The sequence below is a fragment of the Crocodylus porosus genome, unplaced genomic scaffold, assembly GCF_001723895.1.
Source record: "Crocodylus porosus isolate Cpor-Errol unplaced genomic scaffold, CroPor_comp1, whole genome shotgun sequence".
NCBI classification, from domain to species: Eukaryota; Metazoa; Chordata; order Crocodylia; family Crocodylidae; genus Crocodylus; species Crocodylus porosus.
The window spans coordinates 5232180-5240294 of NW_017728947.1; the positions used below are offsets into that span (position 1 = coordinate 5232180).

An 8115-nucleotide genomic window follows, 5' to 3' on the forward strand; every position below is an offset into this window, starting at 1 on the left:
CCCCACAGGGATTACAGCCCCCCCAACAGGGGTTACATCACCCCCACAGGGGCTACAACCCCTGCATGCAGGGCTTACATGCCCCACCCCTGCTTGTTCCCCCAGTCCCCCAGATTGCTGCCCCACCTGGTCCCATTTCCTGCTGGCTCCTTCAGCCCTCCCAATGGCTGCCCCACCCAGCCCCACCCCTGCTTGCACTCCCAGCCCCCCGATGGCTTCCCCACCCAGCCCTACTCACTCCCCCAGACCCACCAATGGCTGCCCTACCCAGCCCCATTCCCTGCTTGCACCCCCAGCCCCTATGATGGCTGCCCCCTCAATCCCCAGGACCAGCCTCCTGGCAGCACTTAAAAAAGAAAAAAATCCCTGCATTCACTGACAGTAGCAGCTGCTGTTGTGGTCACTGTGGCCTCATGACAGAGCACCCCACCCATGTAGCATAGGGCAGTGGGGCCCGGCCCCGGCTGCCTGGCACCTGCACTGCCACTGCCCATCGCACCGGTGCTGCTGGAATCGGCAGGATGCTGAGCGGCTCCGCATGCTGCTGGGCAGCTGGGGCCACTACAGCTGTCGCCTAGGCCCCATGCTGCAGGGTGGGATGGGGAGGAGCAGGGGCTATGCCAAGAGGCCCCAGTGACCCCAGCGGCAGCTGCTACTGCCAGGGAGTGCAGGCTTTTTGTTTTGGGGATTTTTTTTTTAATTGCCAAGATGCTGGGACCAGGCAAGGCAGCGATTCTTGGGGGGCTCAGTGGGCAGGCAGGGCATGGGACTGAGCAGGGGAGCCACCAGGGAGGCTTGGGGGGAAGGCAGAGAACAAGGCTGGGCAGGGCAGCCATCGGGGGGCTGAAGGAGCAGGCAGGGGATGGGGCCCCTAATACTTAAGGCTTCCTTGCAACCTCTGTTCAATTAATTTGCTCAGATTTGATTGTCTACAATTTAATACCATGCCTTGGTGGTCTACTTGCTTGCTTAGAGTTCCTTTAGAATGTGGTATCAAGCTTTATGCACTCCATTTCATAGGTAGATATCTAAGGGTGTGAAAAGCCATTTGCTGCACACGTTCTAGGTTTAGGAAGCCTACTTTAAGCTGCCTAAACCTAGACTGGGAGTGGTATGTGCAGCTGTTCACTGCTGCTGGGAGCAGTGTGGGAAGCCCCAAGGTAAGTAACTTAGGGTGGGATGGGGAGCTGGTGGGTCGGTGGTGGGGTTGGTAGATCTGTAGAGGGTATTGTCCAGTTGGGGGGGGGGTGCTAAAAAAAAACTCATTCAGGGCTACGGAGGCAGGGGGGAGGGGTGGCAAGTGGCTGGGTTTACCTAGCCCTGGGGCTGTACTGTGAACATTTGCAGGCATTTCCAAGTTAACCCTTTCTTGATCTAAGCTAGTGCATCTTGGAAATCTTCAAGAGGAGTCTGGACAGTCGCCATGCTGGGGTAACCTGACTCCAGTTGTCTTTCCTGCCTAGTCCAGGGGGCTGGACCTGATGATCTTCTGAGGTCTCTTCCAGCCCCTTACAATCTATGAGCATCTATGAACATCTCCTGAGGTGCACTAACTTAGATCAGGTGCTTCATTTTTTTTTTTTGGCTGAATTAAACCCTCCAAATACCTGCACAAGTGGGCGTTTAGATCACCCTAACACTTCTTAGGTCAATTGAAATATGATTCCTGTATGTATCCTGAATGAAAGCCAGCAGCTTCTGAGAGAGACAGAACTTCCACAATTCCCATTGTAGCCCATGAGAGCTCTGGATGTTTAAGGTACATGTTTAGGTGACTAGTTGTAGGCACTTGCATTTTGGAATTCTTGGAACCCTTAACCAAAAAAAAGTTTCAGAACACAGGAATGTCTTCATCTGAGCAATGAGTTTTCAAACAAAAACGGTAAAGGAAGGAGGCTGGAAGACCTACAGTTGTATTGTTCCCCTACATGGTAGAAACATAGGGCTGAAAGGCACTTCTTAGGTCATCATCAAATCCAGTCCCCTGTTGTAATTGCAAGCAAACGTATCTCACCTTAAATCCATTCATAAATGTATCAGGTTACATCTTGGCTCACCCCAGTGCATCCATACAAAATACATTTATCACCTCTCAGCCTTCATTTTGTTAGGCTAAGTAAACTGAGCTCTCTTAATCCCTTTTATAAAATGAGCTGGTAAATGGAGAGCCAAAGTATAGCCCGTATCAGTAGTGATGAAGGGTGTTTGTGAAGAAGGGATATTTGTATTTCCAAGTCTAAACAGTCAGGGTTCTGTTTGCCATGGACCAGAATACACAATACATTCAAGTACCACCACAGTTACCGTTAACTGGCATCCTTGATGATGAGACAAAACTCAGCCGTTGAACCACCAAGGGAATAATCCCATTTATTCATAGTAATGACTTTCTCCTAGCTGGTGAAGTACATAAGGGAGTGGCAAAAATATTGGACTGGTGCTGCTGTCACCCATGCAATCTTTTTATACAAATAGAAGATTTTGGTGTCCACATTTCTGCCAGCTTTCAAGGCGCTACTGAACTCAGCCTGGTCAGTTTTGAATTAGCAGCAGTTCTTGATCATGGGAAATAAACTGTAGAGTTAAGTGCGACTGTATGTAACAAAAAAAGGTACCTTCCATTTTCCAGTTCGCATATAAACTCTCTACATGGTGTTTCCTGTTTTAAATAAAAATATGTGAAGCCTTTGGAAAACAGGGAATACATTGTGTTTCTTCACCTAAGAAACATTAATTGATTAACTTGAAGAAATGCATCTTCACTGTATACAGCAGTGATTCTCAACCAGGGTGCCACAGTACAGCACAGCACGTTATCACTGTTAGGTTTACAACATGATTCACATGATAAACCTAGAGATTTCAAATAGAAATCCATAGGTGTGGTCTTTCTGCATTCTCTGCAAGAGAAAAACTGCTCTGTTATTTTATGTAGTCAGAAAAAAAATAGGGAAAACGAAGAGCTGCCATTTTCCGCTGGGGGCCATGCCATGGGTCTACCCAGGGGTGCCATCAGTCTAAAAAGGCTGAGAACCACTGGTCTACAGTGTCTATAGGGGAACTATATTACTCTGTATGAACTTCGTAGTTACCTGATGTTAAGTAATTTTGATTCTTTATTTACTATTTGAGGTTCTAGTTCTTTTAGATCTCATCTGAGATTAAAGCAGTTGGAAGAAAGATGTGATTTAATCTGGGGTTATAGTTTGGCAAATCCTTTGAGTTGGATTTATCCAAGAATATTATCAATAAAAAAAATTCTTAAATCTTGTATCATTCACAACTCTGTCAGAATCGGTATGTGCTCACCCTGCTCCTTTCTACTTCTGGAGGAGTTTTCTAATCATTACACACAATGAATTATTCACTGTCTCTGAGGCTGAGAAGAGAAATCCCTTCTCAGCTTCTCAAAAGCTTTGCAACAGCCAATGTCAGTTTGTCTTCCCAGAAAGGGAAAGATTTGTTTCCCCCGTGTTTTGTTCAGGTAATTTGGTGTAGCTTCTCTGTGCCCGAATTGCCAAAACTTGTACTAACTCCTGCCAAATATGAAGTGTAAACTTTTCTGCTTTTCATATGGGTTCAAAAATACTTGCAAGATTTTGTTAGGTCACTGAGAATGGCATGGGATATAGCTCCTGAGTAATTTCAATCACAGGTTACCCAAAAAAATGAGTATGAAAGTGGTATAGAATAGTGATAGTGGACTCTGTTTGTAATCTAAGGTATAAAATCTAGTTTACTTCAGTATTTTATCATTTATGGGTAATAACTGTTAGCTATAAATTGTTACAGTTAATTTATACAGTTTTAATGTTGCTGCAGGAAATATCTAGGGTGACTGACTTCTGAAAAAGACTTACTAACTACATTTTAAACACAACACTTTTGGTATTAATTTCTTGAAAGAAGGTAAACAACAAAGTAGTCATTAAATAGTAGCAGAGTTGTCCAGGCCAGTGGTTTGCAGTATTTTGCATAGCTGGACAGGAGAGCTGGGTGTCTCTTTATGTACTTTTAGCAGGCTAAAAAGGCTTGTAAAAGCCCAAGCCAAAAAATCTCGTAAAGCTCTTGTTTTAGGCAGTTGAAAGATTTATACAAGCATCCCTGTCTCAATTCATCTTTGAGGTGTAATTATAAGCTCTAATTATAAGAGCTTGAAGTCTCAGTCATTTTAAAAAATGACAAATTAAAATTTAAGAAAAGGGGATGCTGGAAGGATAAAAATGGTAAACCTCAGAACCTACTTGCTTTCTCCATGTCTAATAGTTAAAGTATTCAACAGGCAGGTTAGGACTCAGCTATGCTAGTCTTTGCTTTGCCACTAGTGAGCTATGGGATGCTGCTGAGTCGCATAGGAGCAGGTTTTTCTCTACAGTGCTTGCACTACTCTGGAGTCCAATTCCCATCGTCTGTCCAGTGGACTGAGGATTTTTCTACATTTGAAGGTTGATTTGGGTAGGGTGCAAATTTTGAAGTACAACAACTACCTCCAACTCTAAGCACTTCTAAAATGTCCGTATTTAGAGTTGCTCAGCAATTGTCTCAGGTACAGATGAGCTCCAAGGCTCACAAGTGACCAAGCTGCCTTTTCAAAATACTATAAATAGGGCCTGCTTTTATTTAAGTAGTACCAAATACCCTTAGCTTTTCTTGCTTCATGGAATGCCATGGATACCGATTCATTTCTTAGACATCCCATCACACCCTGTTTTATTTATATTAGGACTGAAGCTCAAATAAAAAAAAGATGCGTCAAGCACACAAATTCTTGAATGTTGAGCTCAAGAATATGAAAGGACTTAAATCACCGTGCTGAAATATAAGAGAAGTGGAACTGCACTGTCCTATTGTTTTTCTGAATTCTAAGAAAGGAAGAGCCAACACATGGTCTTCCAGAGTTAGGTCTGTTTTTTTTCAGTGATTACTAGTTTGGTTTTGTACATCCTCTAGTGCATTTTTGTTTTGGTTTGGTTCATAAGAGCTGTTGAGAAAATCCTTTGTTTACCCATTCTGATCTTTGCTTTGGCTTTTAAGAACTTTTCCCCCAGTAACAGAAGTTGGGGCACGCTTCCTCTGAACGATGCCTTCAGTGTAGACCCAGTAGTAGTACCAAACCCCTTCAAGTGAGGCTTATGGGGGAGCCATATCATTTCAAAATACTGTTTAGCTTGAAGAAGGGTACCAGGAATCTGTCTTTGGAACTCTCAGTACAAGTTAATTACTACAAATGATGGTATTGCCTGAGGTATTATGTAGGGCTCTGCACTGCTTTCAGGAAAGCCCTGCAAAGAGATCTATGCAGAGGCTCCACTGTATTTTGGGGAAGCAACCCTAAGGAAAGCAATCATTGTGTTTTGTCTTCAGAGGCTGAAGTATGCCTTTATCTTTACAATCCTACCTCCCTGTAGTTTTTGATGGAGTGGTTAGTTGTCCCAGAAGTTCTCACTCATCTCTTTCCCACACCCAGCTGAGTAGGAGGACTGTAAATGCATCTAGCCCCTGTAATTGAGAACAGTTGATGCCATTTGTGTGACTTGCGTGCATACAGTCCTACTTAGTACCCTGTAAGTTTTCTTCTAGTGCCGTTTTCCATGTCAAGGTCCTCCCCCTCAAGCAAAATGGGACACCTAAATAGATAGCTGGAATGTACACATCTTACAGCTACCAAAGCCATTTATAAATAATTTTATTTATAAATTCAATTTACATAAAATATGATACTCTTTAAAAACTGCATATGTACAACTTAAGAAAACCTAGCAAGTGCATACAAAAATGCCTTCAATACATGAAAAACTTCAGTTTTCAGATAAATGAGCCTTCACACCAGACACAACTCGGACACCACCTTTAAGACAAAACAAGATTTTACAGTCCTTTTAGTAAAGTGTTTGGAAAAGAGATCCTTTATCTAAATCATATAAGTTCTCAAAACATTCTAGCTGGCAGTGTTAAGGAACAAGGGGACTGGATTTACTAAAAATAACTCAACCTTCCCTTCCCCCTTTTCTAAAGTTTCTCATACAAAAATACGTCTTCATATTGATAGTGTTCCCATAGGCAGTTCAAGTTACTTAAAATAGTATCTGTTTGACTTTATAAAAATTCCCTCCCCCTTTAGAAAAAAAAAAGGAAGTTGCAAGTGTTTCATTTTCCACCCTCCCCCGCCCCACCAAAAATAGTACACAGGTATTAAGGGTGGAAGCCTGACAGCATTCAAGCTACCATTTGAAGTACAAGCATACCATTTCATTTGAAGTACAAGCATACCATTTCATTTGAAGTACAAGCATACCATTTCATTGGTAATTAAAGACATGGAGGGCACCATAAACTACTGTACAACAGCAGGTGAACATAGTGGTCCCTAGAACCTATTTACATAATTGCACTTTTAAAAACCAAATAAAGGAGAGCTCAGGAGCCACAACAGGCTGCTCCAAGAACCCTGGCAGGTGGCTTCTGAAAGTCCAGTTTCTTAAAGTTCTTTGCAGCAGGGCTTTATGAAGGTAGAAAACGGGCTGAAGTAGGAAGAGAACTTTTTGCTCTTCTGTTCATCATAATAGGCATCAAGGACAATGAGGTACTGAGGTCCTAAACATCTCTGCTTTCAAGGCTGTTACAAAATAAATAAATAAAGGCCATTAGTGGTATGTAACTAACAGAGTCCACACCGCTCCTCAAACGGATATGCCGCTTTCTTCCTAGCCACGACTTCTGGCTAATCAGTCTCAGTTCAACTTAAGGCTCACTCACAATGCCGCACACAAGTGATTTATTGTGCTTACGAAGTACAAGCAGAACCTGGCTCTTACGCTGCTCTAATCTGTCCCCTTTGCCCTGGTGGGGGATGGAGCGGGGTGGGAGACAACTCTTGTAAACTTAGTCTTGTCCTCATATATTTTGGAATTTTGCCACTGAGTCCAGCTTTGAAGATGGGGGACAAGGAGACAGGAAAGAAAATTGTTCAGAAGTCTCCAGCATTTTTAATTCATATTTTTAAACTTAGGTTTTGCACTGTAAAAAGTCTTCCTTTCTTATACCCCACCCTGATCTTTCACGCATCTCCACCCCCATTTGTTTGAAAAAACCCAAGCCTATTCCTAGCATGCTGAACACATAACAATGCTACAAGAAAGCCAGCTGTTGCAGACGCTTGTAATTGCGACTGATTTACAACCCAAAACAGTTCTAGGCTAAATCCACATTTGACTCCACTTGATTCCAGGCTTCCCCCCTGCTTTTCATTTCCCCAGGGCAAGTTCACCAACTCTTGCAGAGAGGGAGCTGCCTGCTCGGTCTCTGCCAATCCCTTCCCAGACCCTGACAGTAGGCTGTCGCTTGCAAAAATGCTCGTGCCTTTTGAACCCAGTTAGTCCAAGGCTCAAAATCGACCTCCATGGAGGGAAGCATCTGAATGAACACTTTGCTCTGGGACAGTGAGGGCAAGGGAGCTAATTCTAGTGAAGTACCATTCGAACAGCATGCGTCAAACCACTGTCCTCCCCTCTCCTATTCTGATGATGCCCAGGGCAATCTGCCACAGGCATGCTTAAGCCCTACCTCTGCCTGAAGCCCAACTCGTACAAAACAGCCAGTGCCCCTTCCCTGCAATGCTCCTGGCTGCTTGCAGTGGCCAGGCACCTGCTGCAGTGAGATGCCCTGTAGCACCACAATGCACGCCACCAGATTTGCATGTGCCTGCAAAAAGTGTGCATGCAGCGCACCGACGCCTATAAAAGAGAAAAGCGCATAGAGGAGGCTAAAAGGAGAGGGATCCCAGCTTGGGGCCTCTCCTCCTGGACCCTGAGCCCTCCTGCAGGCAGCTCTTGTGCCTCCAGGGCCTGTCTTGAGGTCCCCTCCAGCTCCTCCTCCGGCCAGCCCCAGGTATCACAGAAAGCGAGGGTAACAAGGGACCTCAGGAGGGCATCCCCCCCACCACACACACCCCCCTCCCTCGCGGCTGCCCCAAAAAGCTGGTGCCTTTTGGGCCCAGCCCGGAGCTGGCGGGCGGGTGCCGGCGGGCAGGGCCCCTTACCCGGGAGGCTTCAGAAGGGCCCGAACCAGGCGGTGAAGTCGAGCAGGTCGCGCTCCTCGGGGCTGAGCGCCGCGTCG

At 44.9% G+C, this 8115-nt stretch overlaps 1 long non-coding RNA gene across 1 annotated transcript in view; it reads right to left on the reverse strand.

Moving 5' to 3' along the window:
* The window catches only part of LOC109321590, a 15950-nt gene that overhangs the window by 1102 nt on the left and 6733 nt on the right, over positions 1-8115 (reverse strand). The gene's annotated exons all lie outside the window — the stretch shown is intronic.